This window comes from Triticum urartu, unplaced genomic scaffold, assembly GCF_003073215.2.
Source record: "Triticum urartu cultivar G1812 unplaced genomic scaffold, Tu2.1 TuUngrouped_contig_82, whole genome shotgun sequence".
Taxonomy (NCBI): Eukaryota; Viridiplantae; Streptophyta; class Magnoliopsida; order Poales; family Poaceae; genus Triticum; species Triticum urartu.
This window is the reverse complement of record NW_024119123.1, coordinates 7,604-26,846: the sequence shown is the minus strand read 5'-3', so window position 1 is coordinate 26,846 and position 19,243 is coordinate 7,604. Positions and strand designations below refer to the sequence as shown.

At 45.8% G+C, this 19,243-nt stretch overlaps 1 pseudogene; it reads left to right on the top strand.

Annotated features, from left to right (window-relative positions):
- The first annotated feature begins 166 nt into the window (after positions 1 to 166).
- Positions 167 to 15,326, top strand: LOC125531829 (annotated as a pseudogene).
- The last annotated feature ends 3,917 nt before the right edge of the window (positions 15,327 to 19,243 follow it).

Sequence of the window (19,243 nt, the reverse complement as noted above, 5' to 3'; positions counted from 1 at the left end):
AAATTTCAAAAATCAAAACATAAAGGAAGAGGCCGTGCTTCTCCTGGCAGGAGTGTCAGATCGTACGGCCCGTGTTTGGGCACGTGTCGGCATCCCATTGCGTCTTCCACCTGCTCTCTCTCTCCCGCCCTTTTTATTCCCCACCCCTCCACCCACTCCAGAAGCTCCCGTCCTCCACCGCCACCGCCACCGCCACCCCGACCGCCGGCGAAGAAAAAGGGAGAGGGAGGAGGATGGGGATGCGGGAATGGCCGCTGCCTCGCCTGTACGAGGTCCTCCACGGCGAAGGTAACCGACAAACACCCTCAGTTCTGTCGTACGGCTCCGCCCGCCACGCTGTCTCATCGTTCGTTCCGCTTGCCGTGCAGAGCGCGGCCGGTGGCCGCCGGAGGCCAGGTTCCTCGAAGCCGCCCACAACGGCGACGTCCGCGAGATCAAGAGTAAGGCCCGCATCTTAACCAAATCCCCACTCCCCTCCCCCTCTCCCTCCATGGTGTCCTGCGTCCATTTGCTTCTTGACCAACTACTGAAGAACCAGGCAGCAGCATAGTATATACCGTACTACGTTTTGATTGGACGCTGTCTTCCTGATTCTGATTGCAGCGTAGTGTATATATATACTACGTTCTTGCCATGGTTGGTAACTAAAATTGCCCCCTTTGTGTTCCTACTGATTCTGACTGCACCATATATGCACTGCAGTACTGGGTTCTTGTCACGATTCCTGACTGAAAGTGTCCCCCTTTTTTGTGTGAAATTCAGAGATTGCAAAGGAGCTGGACGTGCAGGGGCATGGGATCCGGACGACGGTGGCCAACACCACCTACATGGGCATGAACGCGCTACACGCCGCGGGCGGCGGCGGCAAGCTGCCGATCTACCGGTATCTTGTCGAGGAGGTCAAGATGGACGTCGACATGCCTGACACCGCTCAGGGTAATTCGTGGACGCCTTTCCCGATACTAAAGCATATATAGTTTTATGACCTGATCATGAACTAATTCCAGTGACTTGTGTGTGTCTTAATGCTAGAGTTTATGCCCATGTCACATGCCATCATGTATGGCCACCTTCCCGCCGTCAGGTACCTTCTGGATCATGGCGCTGATCTGCATCAGCGACGTGGAAAAATCACCCTTCTTCATATGGCTATAGTTCATGGTATGAAATGCAACTTCACTTTCCTTTCTCAAAATTGTTCTTGTGCTTGACCTACAAGGGTGATAAAAGTGGGTTTACTTTACCAAGTGCTAAGCTAGCCTAATATAAACAATTTTCTTCTTGCCATAAATTAAAAGTAGCCTGATCTTATTTCTTTCTCATGTTCATCGGCATCTGTAGAGTGATCAACCTTAATTATGAGTTAGCCGTCTCATAGGAGTGATAGCTGGCTTTCACGGAGTTTCTTCGTATGTATTGAAATAAGAGTGCTCTAGGTTAGTGAAAAGAAGAAGCAGATTGTTTAGCTTCTAGGCACTCTAAGGTGCTTCCACAAGACATAGATGTACTTTTAGTTTCTGACAGAGAAGAACCTTTAGAGGATCAAGAGTGATTCCTAATTTTCTGCTCTCAGATACGTATTGAGTATGTTACTGCCTTCTTATGTTAACTGGTTACGGTATTCATATTCAGAGAAATGTGAACCAACAAAAACCATTCCCCCACCAGTTACTGAAACTTTGTTGCGCAAAAACGATTTTGTTCATGTACTGATAATACTGTTATGACCTTTTTCTTTCTTCTCTTCAGGGTACTATGAAATAGTGAAGTTTCTTCTTGCGAGGGGAGCTAATGTCCATGCAATGTCACAACTTGGGACACCACTCATGGATGCTACTCTTAGAGGATTTCCTAGTATTGTCAAGATCCTTTTGGAGCACAAGTCAGATGTACTATCAAAACTCTTTGTTGATATGTTGTCTTTAACTCCAAATTCTCCCCTTTTCTGGGTTTTGCTACTTTCCCCAATTGTTCTCACCTGTAGGTCTTTTTGGTTGGTGACTAACCATGCCATGCCAAAAGTTTTAGTTAGTCACCACCTGCAACTTGGGTCGCTTGTGTCACTGACTCAGAAATAGTGTGGTAGGATTCTTAGGTTTGCAAAGTATAACATTCATTTTCATCATGTAACCTTAGATATGTTAGGAAAAAGTGTGGCAAATATTGGTAACCTTCAAAAAACGACCAAACCAGACATGGTGGTTTCAATAACCCACCCAACAACTCTGAAAAATCAGTTGAAGCAAAGGGACATATCACATATCACTATATAAGTTGTAATCCCACAAAGAAGCTCATCTCCTTTCCACACAAACTCCATTTTTCTCTTAGAATTGCTTATTCCGCCATGAAAATGAAGTTCTTTTTTTTTCCAGCCCAACATTGTTACTCGTATACTTGGACCTTTAAACATGGCATTAGACAGATCTTTCGTGTCCTGTGTGAAGCTATTGATTCAGGTACAGTATCCCTATTTATATTGCAGTAGGAATGTAAGATTTCTATAAAACTGACGTTTGATTTAGTTATCTTTGTATCAACGACCACACAATTGTATGATTGACTTTCTTCTACGCCTTTTTCTGACAGGGTGGAGCTAATGTGAGCGGTGTTGTTCCTTATTATGATCCTTTGCTGACGGCTGCAGAGAAGGGCTTAACTGAAGCTATTAAGTGCTTGTTGGAAGCTGGTGCAAACCCAAATGTTTTTGACAGGGTGAGAATGCTCTTTTTGTCACATATTCTTGTCTCTGGCTTGGCTTTGTAGTTTACGTAGACCTATCCTGTATTGGTATGCGACAAACGGAAGAGTTATGCTGTAAATAGGCCTACGTGATGCTATCTGCAAAAGAAAAATAAAATGCTGTGCTAAGTTGCCATATTTGTATAAGCTTGTTATCGTTTCACCTTTCCCCCTTTGCGCCGTGTCCTTAATTTGGTCAGGTATGTATAGATGCGAGACTACCATTACATTGACCTAATATGAGGGTAGTCCATCAATAACGGTTTGCATTGATCATGTCTAAAACATAGCTTATTTCTTAATGTTGAATATTTAGATACATTAAAACTGAGCACCTTTTCAGCCCTCTCAAACTATTAGCACTTTCATCCTTTGGATCATCAGTTTTGGGCGTTTTCGGCCGTCAGATTTACTCTTAATCCCGTTTGGAATCGTTGTGTTCGCTAAAACCTAGTGTTTCCTTGCTGGGCCGCTGCTCCAGTGACTATTTTGGACGCCTGGTGTGAAATTGGGCCTGATGGGCTTCTACGAGTCTCCTTCCGTGCAGCCACACCCCACGACGCTCCTTTCGGTCTCTGACTCTCACGCACGACCTACCCTCGCCAACCCTAGGTGTGCCGCCGCCATGTCTTCATCTCGCAGCCCCTCAACCGCCCCGTGGGAGTGGCGTCTCCGTCTACGCCTACTCGCCGCTGTCCTCTTTCTCCGGTATTCCATAAAGGTGAAGCAGGGAGCATCTTTTTCTTGAGTCGGCGCTGAGCTCCATCCCCAAATCAGTGGCGCACTACATACCTGAAGCATGTGTTCGAGTTTTGAAGCCATATCTGGAGTTCTCGAGCGCGCCGTTGCCAGATCCACCATGTCGAGCAACCAGCCGGAGGTACGTACAGATATCTGAGCAGTTTCAATTGGGAGGGGCTTAGGGCGTGCGTCACTTCGAGGGTCTGGAATGGCTGTAAAGATAGGTTCCTTCATGTGCAACTTCCAATTATTCTGCATCTGACTTCTTTTTTTATAGATCATTTGTACTAGATGTCAACAGAAGGTGATCAGTATATTAGAGACTTCAAGAAATTTGAATCGGATCTCACAACCTCATATCTCTCTCTGTCTCTCTTGGTTGGTTAACAAGTTGGCCTGGTATTTATGTTCATTAAGTTTCTCCCAATTTTTTTCTTTTGTTTCTCTACATGTTAGGCCAACGAAGGTTTACAAGTAGGTACAAATCTTCATAGACTCATCTTCTTGGTAGGCAAAGAATAAATTTAAGTTGGTATTTCTTAGTTAATTAAACACTGGGTCCGGTGGGTTGAAACAGATTCAGAGCACTGAGTTATGGTGGAGCTGATGTGTCCTTTCTATACATATTCCCTGGGAGATGATCACTTAATCTGTAAAATTTGATGGTGCCCGCTGGGAGTTCATGCAGATTTGCTTCCTCATGTGTAGTTATAAGTTATTTGTTCACAAACGTTCAGCTGCTGCAGTTGATGCTTGGTTATTGCAGTACATATGTTAACTCTAAACTGGACAATTGATTCAGTAAAACTACTTTTTGTTTGACTGTATCTTCAGCAAGGGTACTCTTATTTCATGACGCTATACGGAACCACTGGTTTGTTGCTCGAGCTGTACTATAGACTCTTAATTGTGATTTTTTTTGAAGCAAATTTCATGTCTGCTACTTATGGGAAATTTAGATCACCGTAGGCTATTCAGAAGCTTTCGACCCAAGAAAGAAGGCTCTTAAGAAGCTGCACTACATGAATATGCGGATATTACATGTATGTTTTTCTTTCTTTAAATTTCCGATGCTTATGAATCATCCATGTAAGTAGTTAGCATGTATGGAAGATAATATATGTTTTGATCCGTCGAGAGGTGCTTTTTCGCTCCCATTTCATTTCGGCTTCGCCTCCAAAATATTTCATTGCTTCTTGCACATCTTGGCTACTTGATTTCTGTAACATTTTGCAGTTTCATTTCATATTTTCATGTAAGATGTGTGCTACATTAAGTTATTTATTTTTTGGCTTCATTACATTGTAATCTCATGTTTTTTGGCCATTAAAATAGTAGCCACCTTTTACAGCGGAACTAGACACTCTTTGCTCATTTTTACAAATGATTTTACCTGATATAATGTAGTACACATTTTTGCAGGAACTATTGTCAGACATAGCAGAAGAATATAAGTCAATGTAAGATGCCATGAAAAACCAAGAGAGGGAATTAGAAACACGTGATAAACATAAGAAAAAGAGGACGCAGAGCAGTAGTCTTTAAAAGCACTATTGCATAGATAGGATGATGTTTACCTACAACCAACGTATTCTGTGTATATGTAAATTTCAATCCCTGCCAACTTACAAGTGGTTCAAGATAAGAATATGAGGTTGTATAAACAGGATAACAAGATAATATGCCATCGTGGACCACACTAGCTTATCCAAGTGCTCCGAGATATTAGGGTATGCCTGAGCTTTGCCTCGTATGAAGTCCATCACAATTGAACACAGTTCAATTTGTTTTTTAACTTACAGGCTTACAACTACTAAATTTATCTTATCCGCTCCATTTTCTGGCAAACTAGCTTGAGAAAGGCATGCTGTTGTCCGTTGTGTATTCTAAATTGGTTGTTGTGGTGGATGGAGTAGCACGACTTCGATTTCTTTGCATGCCAAAGAAAAAAAGAATTGCACATTTTCAAAACATGAGACATGGAGCTCGCGGAAGACTTTTCAATTTGTATTCAACCCATGACACAGTATGAGCATGGCCATTTTAACAATAAGCATTTCTCTTAAATATACTCCTTTGTTGGTTTGCAGTTATAATGTGGAGGATATTTTCCTCTGATGCAACCATACATTGTTAATACATGTATATCATGTGCCAATTGTGATTATTTATCCATTTATTTATTTACTGGCTGCATCCATGTTTTTCACATCTTTTGTTAACATAGTTCACTACTCCCTCCATTCCATATCAAGTGTCGCAGATTTAGTATGGAGGGAGTACTTTGCAAGAATAAAGTTTATTGTTCTACATTAGTTTCGCCTAAAGTAAGACGGAGTACATTAGTTTGAGATCAACCTAATTTGTTTATGGTACTGTTATAACGTGACAACCTTAGTGCAACTGCCTAATACATTAGCATAAGATATCCTTTTTTGTTTATTAAATGATACAACATATCTTTATGTAATTGAATTTCTATGTTTCATTTATCTTATATTTATGAGAATCCCAATTATTCCATTGAAAAAGTAGACGGGCGCAGCGCGCGTTGCTGCGCCCGTCTTTTTTATTGTGGAATGTTAGGGTTTGATGCCATTACATGGAGTATTTTATCTCGATGCTAATGCAATAGTAATATTATATATAATTTTGCTTAATCTCATTTACCTAAAACTTAAAACAGTAGTATTGTATATAAATTTATGTAATTTCAATCTACCTGAAAGTTAATGCAATAGTAGTACTATCAACGAGGCAAGGAGAGAATTCTTGACATGCAACATGAACACCAAAAATTCTCCTCTCCCGCTCCTAATACGGAAGCAAGCATGACAGAGTCTATTTTTATGCAGAGAATCAGTCTGCTAAGCATACCATGCATGTGGAATTTCCGCAACAGCTGTTGCAACAACGTCACAACAGACCCTGATAAGCTTTGGTCACCTCATCACACACCCTCTTTCCAGTAGAAATTATTATGATTTTGGATCGAAGCTATGCAAGACCTGAAAATTAGCATGAATCTCATAAAAGAATATCTACTAACACAGAATCTGCGCAAATCTTGGTATTTCACTTGTTATTGGATGCAACGTCATGAACCCTATGGAATACTGGTTCGGCTATCTTGGTACCAGTTTATGTAGTGCTTCCTCAAGACGGGAAAAGGGTACTAAAAGATACTGAAATGAATTTCTCCAAAAGAAAAACAATTGAAACACGTATGAGCATGTAAAAATTGTCAATATTGTGGACCCTTTGGGCATGGTCGAGTGAAACTAAGAATTCCACTGCCAATGACAATTACTATAGAAAAAATAGATCCTCTAGAGATGAAAATATAGCAACTACGGTCATGTACGTGCAGATGAAATCGCTTCCAAATCTTGCTTATAAATACCATGAAACAAGAAAGCATCACTACATTTGGAAATTCAATAATTTCAAGCACAGAGGACTCGTCTTATTTCACCAATAATATCACTTGAATATTTAGACTGGTTACACAAAAATAATCATCTATACAGAAGAAGGAAAGCTTCTATAGCGTCAAACGCTTAGGTAACAAAACAGGGAGATAAATGACTTACAGTCAGTGTTTAGCATTAACGTGGAAACTCTCCGGCGCCATTTCTGTCATGGGAGTATATTAAATAAAAGAGGAGCACGTTAACAACAAAATAACCTTTCTTCGGAACTTGTCCACTTCAATCAGAAGAAGTTGCATTCATCTGCAGTTCTGCACACTACAAGTCTATAAGGCAAAAGGTACTTTAAATACACACATTGGAGCTTGATCATGCTAATTTCAGAGAGACCATGCAGCTAGTTTGATAAATTGAAACCACTTATTTATGGCCAACTACTGAGACTGTGATGAGCATATAAAGATACATAGTTTTCAATAAGAAATTGTAAAAAGGTTATTCAGATGTATATATAGGGCTCCGGAGGACCTTAAGTCCATCAATTCAAGCATCCACACCAGTTCAGTTGCCTACCATGTCTTCTTTAGAGCCACTGATAGCAAGATAGATGAAATTTATTCTTGTGATCTGTGTTGGTTGTCTTGTAAACTACTAAAAAGATGATGACATCAGAGAGGCAAAGTTTAGTCATGAACATGAGTATTAACATGGATAATTTTCACGAGGGATAAATTACCTAAAGTGTTCCGTCTAGGCACTGACATCATATTTGCACATTACCTGGAATTGACATCAGAGAGGCAAAGTTTAGTCATGAATAGTGAGTATTAACATCATATTTCCACCGTCACCACTGACGCCATGAGCCGCCTTCACAGGAAACCAATGAACCATAAGAAAGGGAGGAACCTGAACAGATAGGGCAGCAAATCAATTTATACCTTGGATTTGGCAGAGTTGTGCACTGCACGGGAATAGAGATTAGCAGCAGCAGAAAGAACAAGTAGTCCTCAAGAAATAAAGGAGGAGGTGAGCCGGCAGTAACGTCCACCACTACCGACGGGAAGGAGGCCCGGGAAATATTAGAAATATATGGGCTCATGAAATACATTATACTCGTACAAACATAACCTTATATTAATCAATAATCAATGAAAACATCATATATACTTTGGTAAAAAGACAAAGTTCACATATACGTACAAATTAGCTTGGCATGTAAATAGAACCAATCCATAATGCCAAGATGGATAATAAGCCGGAGCAAAAGTAAACATGAAACAGGAGACATAAATTGTCACTATAGATTGTATAATCTTCACATGCCTCTCTACCGGAAGGGCCACCATGTTCCGCAACAAAGAAGAATTAGGCAGGCCTAGTGCACCTAGACATTTCTTGTATGGAGTACATCACATTCACTGAGAAGACTGCTAACAAGGATTTCATTTAGTTAGGAAATCAAATAAACAATATCCTAAATACCATACAAGCAAATACTGCTTTTGTAAAGCTTTCCTTGTTTCTCTACAGTTTGGTAGGTTGCCAATAGAGTTGGCTGTTGAGTATGGTACACGGGAAGACGTTGAGATTCTCTTTCCTTTCACCTCTCCTGTTTCAACTGTGGCAAATTGGAGCGTTGATGGAATCATTAGTCATGTGAAGATGGAAATCAAGCAACTTGAGGTATGTCACTAGCATATTTTCTTGCGCACTTATGACTATTTTGTTCATGCTAACTCTGAAGAGTATTGGTGTCAACTCGATGTTTAACCAAAACTTCATACATAAAAAATTCATATAGGATACTCGTCGAATCTGCATGTGTTTTATTGCATTTGCATTGTTGTCTAACTCTCTTCCTGAAAATTCATTTTATTTTAATGATGCTTTATTTGATAACCTGCTTTGCTCCAATGGTAATCTGTTAATTCTGATTTTGTTTCAAAATAACAGGTCGACCAATTCATTTTATTTAAATAGCTCTCTTACTTCATTTCCTATCAGTGTTGCAAGTGGGATTGTGAAATCTTGAATTAACTAGAACTGTTTCTGGTATTTGTTCACTTCACCTTGATATCTGGCTAGAGTGCTGTTTCTCCCTCACGCACCAGACTTAAGCTCTTATGAATTTCCCAGGATGACAATTTTGTGAAAAAGAGGATGTCCGAGCTGAAACTCCAAGCAGATGAAGCATTTAAGAAGCAAAGTTATCTAAATGCATCAGTGCTCTACACACAGGTACATATACCAGTGGAACCTCCATTACGATTTAGTTAATTTATCATTAGCATTGATTTGTAAGCACCGATCACACACACGCACTCGCAAGAATACTCAGAAGACCGTTTTGCGTTGCGAACACTAGCAACTTTTCTGCATTCCTTCTTCTCCTCTTATTCAGTTACAGAAAGGGAACGAGGCCACTAACGGCCCGAGAAAACAGCCACGCCGAGGCACTACGACCGCGCCATCCCACGATCCAGCTCATGCAGGGTGTGGACTACCTCTAAGCAAAACAAACTTTCTAACAAACTTATCTACTCAGCTGACTATGCAGCGTTTATTTTCTGCTAAGACTAAACTGACGAATACACAAGGTTTAAGTCCACAATCACTCCCTAAGCCTTGTGTGCTTCGTCGAGCTCCACCATCCCGATCTTCATGCGCTGCTCCTGAAGCTTGACTCGCCCAAGTGCCTTGGTGAGCACATCGGCAAGTTGATCTCCGGACCGAACGAACTCGATCTGGATCTTCCCGTTCTCCACGCACTCCCGGATAAAATGATACCTGATTTCAATGTGTTTGCTCCGGCCATGGTAAACAGGGTTCTTACTCAGTGAGATGGCCGACTTGTTGTCGATGTTGAGCACCGCCGCCTTCAGTTCTTCGTCCTTTATTTCTCCCAGCAGCCGTGCGAGCCATATACCTTGGCATGCCGCCGTGGTGGCGGCCATGTACTCCGACTCGCATGAGGAGAGGGCCACCACCCTCTGCTTCTGTGATTGCCAGCTGACCAGGTTGCTGCCAAGGAAGAAGGCGACGCCGGTGGTGCTCCTGCGGTTGTCCACATCGCCGCCCAGATCGCTGTCGCTGTAGCCGATCAAAGGCACATCGTGGTCACCGCGCGTGTACCGCACTCCCCAGTGCAAAGTCTCGGCCACATAGCGCAGAACATGTTTCACTGCCGCCATGTGCTCCGTCGTGGGCTCCTGCATGAACCGGGAGACGTACCCGACGGAGAAAGCAAGATCTGGCCTGGTGTGGACGAGGTAGCGGAGCATGCCCACGATGCTCCTGTAATCGGTGGCGTCCACTGGCTGTGCCGGGCTCACCCTGCTCAGCTTGAAGCGCGGCTCCATGGGCGTGTGACAGGGGTTGCAACCCGTCATGTCCGCCTTGTCGAGGATCTTGGCAGCGTACGCGGCCTGACCAAGGTCGATGCCGCCATTGTGCTGCCTCACCTCGATTCCAAGATAGCAGTGGAGCCGTCCCAGATCGCTCATGTCGAAGAGTGCCTGCATCTCCTTCTTGAAGCCATCGATCTCCTCCTCGTCTGAGCCAGTGATGATCAGATCATCGACGTAGACGCCAACGACCAAGCGCGAGGACGCCGTGCACCTGGCGTACACCGCGTGTTCAGACGGACACCGGCTGAACCCAAGCGAGCCCAGACTCGCGTCCAGCTTGGCGTTCCATGCCCGCGGGGCTGCTTTAGCCCGTACAGGGCCTTTCTGAGCTTGAGTACCTTCGAGTCTTCGCCGGTAGCCATGAACCCTGGTGGCTGCACCACGTAGACCTCCTCTTCTAGCTCGCCGTTGAGGAAGGCGGACTTTACGTCCATGTGGTGCACAGTCCAGCTCGCGCGCGCGGCCAGAGCGAGCAGGAGGCGGACGGACTCGAGCCTGGCCACCGGCGCGAACACCTCGTCGTAGTCGACGCCGTGCTTCTGAACATATCCCTTCGCCACCAACCTCGCCTTGTGCTTCACTACCGCACCGTGAGCATCTTTCTTGGTCTTGTATACCCATTTGAGACCGATCGGATGGTGACCAGCGGGCAGGTCCACGAGCTCCCAGGTCTGGTTGGCTTCAATGGAGTTCATCTCCTCCATCATCGCGTGCTGCCAGCACGTCTCACCTTTTGCCTCCTCAAAGGAGCCGGGCTCCTCGCCCAGCGTGAAGTGCAGCTCGTCGACGAGTTCGTCGTCGTTGATCTCGCCGTCAGTGTCGTCGAACTCCTCCAGCCCTGGAGGAGGCGCGTTCCGAGCCGCCTTCGCAGGCGTGTCCATGTAGCGAGGGTTGGGGAGGAAGATGTCGTCCTTGCCGCGCGTCCTCATCGGGTGCACCGGCGCGAGGTTGCCGGTCGTGCGCGCAGGAGCCGGGGGCACCGTGGGCGCGGTAGTGGTCGCCGCTGGGGTGTCGTCGTCGCCCCTGGCCGATGCTGATGTCGTGGATGGCGTGCTTGACGGGGACGCGGACTGAGCGGGTGATCGCGGGGCGCCAGGCGACGAGGGGGAGCGTGCCGTAGATGCCGGACCGCCGGTGAGAATTGACATGGGCTCAATTGTAAAGCTCATACCTGCCCAGTCCGTGTTACTCTTCTCCCAGTCCCATGCTCGCGTCTCGTCAAAGACGACATCACGAGAGACATGGACTCGCTTGCCCACCGGGTCGTAGAGCCGGTACGCCTTGCTCCCTGGCTCGTACCCGATCATCACCATGGCTCTGCTCCGGTCCTCAAGCTTGGAGAGGTGTGGGCGCGTGTTCTTGACATGCGCCACACTTCCGAACACGCGCAAGAAGTCGACGGAGGGCTTCCTGCCATGCCAGGCCTCGAACGGCGCCTTGCCTGGTACGCTTCTGGAGTATGCCCTATTGAGCACGAACGCGGCCGTGGACACGGCCTCGCCCCAAAATTGCGGTGGCACTCCCATCGCCTTGAGCATGCACCGAGCCGTCCCGACGACGGTTTGGTTGCGCCTCTCCACCACGCCATTCTGTTGGGGAGAGTATGGCGCGGTGAGGTGCCTCTGGACCCCAAGGTCAGCGAGATATGCGCTGAACTCGCCGGAGTTGAACTCCCCGCCTCGGTCAGGGCGGAAAGTGCGCAGCTTTCGCCCCGTCTCGCGCTCTGCGTGTGCCTGGAAGCGCTGGATCGCCTCGGCTGCCTCGTCCTTGCTCCGGAGCAGGTACAACCACATGAACCTGCTGTTATCATCCACAAGCAACAGGAAGTAACGCTTGCCGCCCGGAGTGGGCGGCGAGATAGGCCCGCAAAGATCACCATGCACAAGTTCAAGCGGCTCGGTGGCACGGTAGTTAGCCTGCTGAGGGAAAGGCGCTCGCCGTTGCTTGCCCACTAGGCAGGCGTCGCAAACCTGCTCGGAGTGGTGGAAGAGAGGCATGCCCTTCACCATGTTCTGACGTGCCAGCCGCTCGAGGCCGTCGAAGTGTTGGTGCCCGAAGCGCGCGTGCCAGCACCACGCCTCGTCCCCGGAGTGCGCAGCAAGGCAAACGGGGTTGGCGAGCTGTAGACGGGCGATGTAGAGCCTGTTGCGGGTGCGCGGCACTCTTGCCAGGATGCGGTGCTGGCGATCGCGCACTGTCATGACACCGGCTTCGACGTGCGTAGGACAGCCGTTCTCGTCAAGCTGCCCGATGGACACGATGTTGCTCTTCAGCCGCGGGATCCAGTACACGTTGGTGAGTGCACGGTGCCCGTCGTCAGTTGCGGCGAACAGGACGGTGCCCTGCCCGTGGATTGACATGAGCGAGCCGTCCCCAAACCTGACCGAGCCACGAATGCCCTTGTCCAGCTCGGCGAACGCTGCCTCGTCGCCGGTCATGTGGTTCGACGCACCTGTGTCGAGGTACTAGGCCGCGTCCTGATCTCCGGGAGCGCGGCGCAGTTCCACGCGGGCGCGCGATTCGTTGAGGAAGACGACCTCCTCCCTCGCTCCAGCACGCGGCGTGACGGCCGCGGCTGTCAGGGAGGCCTCCTCGATCATCAGTAGACCCGGATCGTCGTCCTCGCCTGCTTGGCCTTGTGCAAGGAGGGCCTGTTCCTCCTCGCGTTTCTTCTTGCGGTAGTCCCGGGCCCAGTGGCCTGCGAAGCCGCAGTAGTGACACTTGTCACGATCCGCGTCGCCGCCGCCGTTCTTCCCACCACCGGCGTCAGTGCCAGCAGGGGATTTGCCTTTTCCGCCGCGTCCACCGCCGCAGCCACGTCCGCGGCCACGCCCTCGTCTGCGCGCCTGTGCACCTGACGTGTTGCTGCCGCTTGTGCCGTTGTTCGCCGTACGCTTCTCGTACGCGCGCCAGTCCTCCAGGGTCATCAGAAGGCGACCGGCATCCTCGCCTCCGCCGTCTTGGTCAAGGCGTTCCTCCGCCACCTTGAGCCGTCCGGTCAGCCCCTCCACCGTCAGGGTGTCGAGGTCGACCAACGTCTCGATGGAGAGTGCCACCTGAGCGTATTTGCGGGGCACAACTCGAAGGAACTTACGTACCACACGCGCGTCCCCGACGGGATCACCATGGATGGAGAGGTTGTTGATGAGCCCGGTGAGCCTCATCGCAAAGTCGTCGACGTTCTCGCCGGGCTTGAAACGGATATCCTCGAATTCTCAACGAAGGCCCTGGGCCTTGGCCTCGCGCACAGTGGCCGAGCCCATCCGCATGGTCTTGACGGCATCCCAGGCCTGCTTCGCCGTCTCCTTCGTGGAGAGGACCGCGAGCATCTCCTCTGGCACCGCCCGGAGGACGGCCTCCAGGGCGGTGTGGTCGTCGTGGTAGTCGGCGGTTCCAGTGGTGACGGCGTCCCACAGCCCGCGAGTCTGCAGGATGGCTCTCATCAGGAGAGACTAGCTGCCGTAGTTGCTCCGGGTCAGTGTTGGAAACACCGTTGGGAGGGCCACCTCCCGTCTCTGCACCACCGGCGCGGCGACCTCGCGCCCACGCACGGTGCGACTATGCCTAGCCCTGGGAGACCGCGAGAGCGTGCGCCCACGCGTCGGCGACGGAGTTCGGGACCCGCCAGCGGAGTCCTTACGCGATCCCTTGCCGGAGCCCTTCCGGGGCTCCTTGCTTCCGGCCATGACCGCCGGATCGTACTAACGGCTCTGATGCCAATTGTAAGCACCGATCACACACACGCACTCGCAAGAATACTCAGAAGACCGTTTTGCGTTGCGAACACTAGCAACTTTTCTGCATTCCTTCTTCTCCTCTTATTCAGTTACAGAAAGGGAACGAGGCCACTAACGGCCCGAGAAAACAGCCACGCCGAGCCACTACGATCGCGCCATCCCACGATCCAGCTCGTGCGGGGTGTGGACTACTTCTAAGCAAAAAAAACTTTCTAACAAACTTATCTACTCAGCTGACTATGCGGCGTTTATTTTCTGCTATGACTAAACTGACGAATACACAAGGTTTAAGTCCACATGATTTGGTTGGTTTATCATTAACATTAGTTCACACCTTGGCAATGGATAAATATTGACCATTTATCAACTGACTCACCTGTTGAAAGATAAGTCACTACTCACTACTAATGTGCGCATCTCATAGCAATATGGGGATGGGGTTTTAGCTACACAGTGTAGACTTAATTAAGTTTCACGCCAAAGCTAGGGGTAACAAAAATCGTGATAATTGTGTGAAAAAAAAGAGAATGAATACACATTCATCTTGGTCTTCCATTTCACTGGGAGGAATTTCAGGTCGGAGTTGCTCTTTTTGTCACAGCTTCATTTTTTGTTTCATGTACTTATGAAACAAATGACACACCGCTGGGTCTAAACTGCGCAGCATTTCCAACAGCTATTTTGCACTGTTTTGTCTGTTGCAGGCACTGAAGATGGATAACTTCGATCCTAAGTTGTTATCAAACAGGAGCCTCTGCTGGCTTCGCATGGGTGACAAAGGGATTATGATGATGCAACTGAATGCAAGATAATTTGCCCAAAGTGGGCAAAGGCGCACTATCGGCAAGGAGCAGCTCTAATGTTCATGAAGGTGCACTGGGAGATGGAGTTCAAACTGACAATTTCATTGCATCTGTTGTATCTGTTATCTGATTCTGATGTGCGTGTGCCTTAGGCATATGGCGGAGCTTATGAAGCACTCTTGCGAGCTTTAGAGTTGGACCCAGAAAACAAAGACATTGAGAAATTATTCTGGTAATGGATTCACCTTTCATCTTGTTCTTTCTTGAGTAATTCTAGGTGTTGCCTAGAATTTTAGCCCTCTTTTAAAATAAATTAGAATTCAATCCTTCTTTTAAAATGTTGTATTGAACTGATTCATGCAGGAAGGTGATGGAACTGAAGTGACCATGCTGTGCATGCCCACTGCAGAGAGATGTCATGCAGAATCTCAAGCACTTTTTTATTTTGCATTCTCAGACTAAAGCGCTAAACTTCGAATTATGGTGCCTTCTATTTTCATGTAATCCATGGACAGTAGCAGCAGCAGCAGCTTACAGCAAAACATGTTACTGGCTAGTGGCTACTTATTTTGAGTTTAGTGAAACTCACATCCTGTTCTGTATGGAAGCGTGGCAGCAGTGGATGGTGAATTGAATTGGTTTTGCTGGAGTGAAATGTTTAGCTGAAGATCATGATACTGTGCATTGCTGATTCCTGCATGTACTTGCGAAAGAGTGGGTTTTTATGGGGATAAATGAGATAAGCTGCCACCATGAATCGCAAATTGTTGATACTTTACTTTTGAAAAATCAGTGACACTGTTTATGCTCCTTTTTTTTGCAGGGACACTGTTCATGTTCCTTGTTGCAGTTAGCTCTATACTTTTCTTAACTGGTTGTGCGTGTGTGTGTACGCGCGCGCGCATGCGTGCCTCTCTTCAAGTCCCAATTTTACATCCAGCAGTATATATGATTCGTTTTAGCCTATGAATACTTGATTTTGCATCATCTATACATTCATTCTAGCAAAATCTTCACACCCTCATGAAAATTCTGTTGTTTTGCTTCATTTTTGGTAACACCATTCCATCCATAGATGACTCTTACGCTGATTCGGTTCATTTGTGGCAAGATAATTTCTCGGTCGAGTTTTTCTTGGTAGGGGTTTCTTTTGTTTCTATATAAGCTTGATGTTGTTTTTTATCCTTAGATCACCATGCTCCACTATTCCTTGCTAATGCTTGTGAGAATCATGTTTTTTATGTTCCAAGGTAGAAGGTGAGGGGATGAATTAAGCATATGCTAGCTTTATATGTCGGCAGGCCCAAATAGCAAATCTCACACTGTTTGTTTTTAGTCACCCGACAATTGTCTGACTGGCCTTGGCATCGCTGGATCAGGACGATGTGATCGAAGAAACCCCTACCTAGCAAAACTCCTTGATGAGGCCTAGGGATGCAAATTTGTGACCCTTAGGGCACACTCTGTCCCTCCTTCAACCAAATGAACCAAATTTTTAAAAGTGATGTGATTTCTAAAATTTTAGTTTATTTAGTTGAACTAAAGAGGGTCAGAGAATACCCTGAAGGACACCCATTTGCATTCTAATGAGGCACATAAACATTTTGGTAGGTCTCAGCAAGAAGGCAAGGGGCGACATGAGTCGTGCGTCCTCTGTGTCTATCCGATGTAGTTGCATCATAGTACTCCCTCTGTAAAGAAACACAAGAGCATTTAGATCACTAAAGTAGTGATTTATACGATCTTATATTTCTTTGAGGGAGTATCATACAAATACAAGCAGTCATGGTCAAAACCTCACCTATCCCATCTTGACAAGCCTAGATATTTACTGAATGCACCTTATGTTCAATCTCAGAACCAACGATCGATGGGTTGTTTTCTGCATGTCCTCCTTTGTCCCTGCATGGGAGGAACTACCTAGTTGTCTAGCTGGGTATGGGATACCGAATAGGAACTAAAATTTCCCCTGGCCTTGTACGTGCGCTTTGAGTCTTTGTCGGACTATGCCTTGATCATTCCTGTCTCGAGGTATGCAAATGATGCCCCCCTCCCCTTGCATTTGGCCGAATGCCTATCTAGAGGTAGAATTATAGTATTCTCACAATGTGACGTTGATAATACCTAAGTAGACAAGCGAAACACACAAGAGGGTTGTATAGAAAAGAAAAATATCGGCTCTCGACCATTATTGACGACCTCGATAAAATCACGGAGCCGCGGATGTTAGCTAACAAGAGATTGACCTTTAAGCCAGTCCAATGCACATAGGTCATGTCTCTTACACGAAGAGGAGTTCAAATGGTACCAACGGTCAAAAGCTCAATTCATCCTTGAAGGAGATACAAATGCTAATCCTCATAAAAAAATATGAGCTAAATATGAACCATGAGGATCGTGTTAGTTAGAATCGGCTAAAATCTGTTAGTGATAGCAAATCATATCTTTGGCATAGGATTTTTGGATGGCATGCATGTATATCTGCAAGTGCCCTTGTTTATAGCACTAGTGCAAAACCGGGCTATAGCACCGGTTTGCAAGGCCCTTTAGTGCCGGTTCGGTAACCGGCACTAAACTGTGGGGACTAAAGGCCCCCCCTTTAGTACCGGTTACGCACGAACCGGCGCTAAAGGGCAACCACGTGGCACGAGCCAGCTCCGGGGGCCCGTAGGACATTAGTACCGGTTGGTAACACCAACCGGTACTAAATGTTTGGGTGTGTTTTGGTTTTATTTTTTATTTTCAATTTAATTTAGTGATTGTTTTACATTATAATGAGTTGTTGAATCATTAGGTGAAAGTACCGCAAATTAGTTTGACTGGATACATGTAGATCCTAGCTAAGTCATCAAGTATATGCCATATCCATATTATATATACTTGATCACCTAATTAAGTGATCGAGGTAATATGGATATGGCATATACTTGATCACTTAGCTAGAATCCATCCAGTTGAAACTAATCTGCGGTTTCTTTCATAAATGATATAATAACTCATCATCATCATCATCATCATATTAATATAAAAACTCTTGCATCATATATATCATCACCAACAACAGTTTTCATAGGTAGCTAAAAATTATCATATAATAGTCATCTCATTACCACTACTTAATCATCATATAGTCATTACCGCTATCTAATCACCACCAACACTAGCTTAAAGAAGAAACATTCACTTGTACCAGAAGCAAAGATATCATTGAGTTCAACATGGTAATGATATTATAAGCGTTCACAACACCACAAAAGAAAATCACTCTTTGAGATTAAGTTCAGGCCGAAGAACACGGACATGAGAGGACAAGTACTAAGAGCATGAACTAGCTAATCACTCCTGCTGCTCTCTCTCAGGTAAAATAGCATAGAACATGTATAGCTTTCCTGATTCATCATATTGGAGCATGCAGATGAACCTGTCTCCTAATCGTGGGTTGCGCTTCTGATTGCTGCCCCTAGTACTTCTCTGCGATCGTTCACAATTTTGCTTCAGTCTTTTACTATTAAGCATTCCTCGCTATTAGAAAACCTGAATGCACTAAAGTGCATTGTAGGATATCTTGGCCGTAAGCTAACAATATTCATGGTACCTTTAGTCTCGATCCAATCAGGCACAACATTCATCAGGAGTCCCTGTTGAAGAACATCGTACAGTAACATACTTAGCAATGAAATTTAGCTTAAAAAAATAATGTATGCAAAAGATGCACTGAGGAGAAATAGTAGAAATCTTACCATCTTTCCTAAATATATGTGATTGTAGTTCAGTACGAACACTATTGGTCGCATGTTTTGAGTACTAACATTTCTAAGTGCAGGAATTTTTTTTTGTCTTGACAGCATCAAGATCCTCAAGCCATGAAACATAATGACTTGTCTCCTCGCAGTTTAGTTCAGCCCCGGGACAGTGGACGGTCCTGTCTACCAAGCCCTGGACATGTTTGCTTGATTGGAAATAAGCTATCAATATAAATTACTTGTCAACTATTTTTGAATAAACAATATCGAAGACATAAATATGATTGAGAAACTCACATAATGGTAGAACTGAAGGCGTCTGCACATCGACTCAGATGTCTCTATTACCTTCAATATCATCTTCCGGACGAATATCAAAGGTGATAACCATATCAGGCTCAAATCCATAAGCCTTGCATAGTGCTTGCCAAGTTTTGCATTCAAAATAGGTGTATGCGTTTGCATTGTATAATTTGACGTTGAAGGTATAACCATGCTCGGTCTTCAAGTAAACTTTTTTACCTCCATAGTTTTGTTAGGACTGAAACCTATCTTATCCAAGACAAAAATTCTTGCATGGCAGGGGATACGCTAGTAGAATAGTGAAAAATTAAAATTAAAAGTTGAAGCAAATGA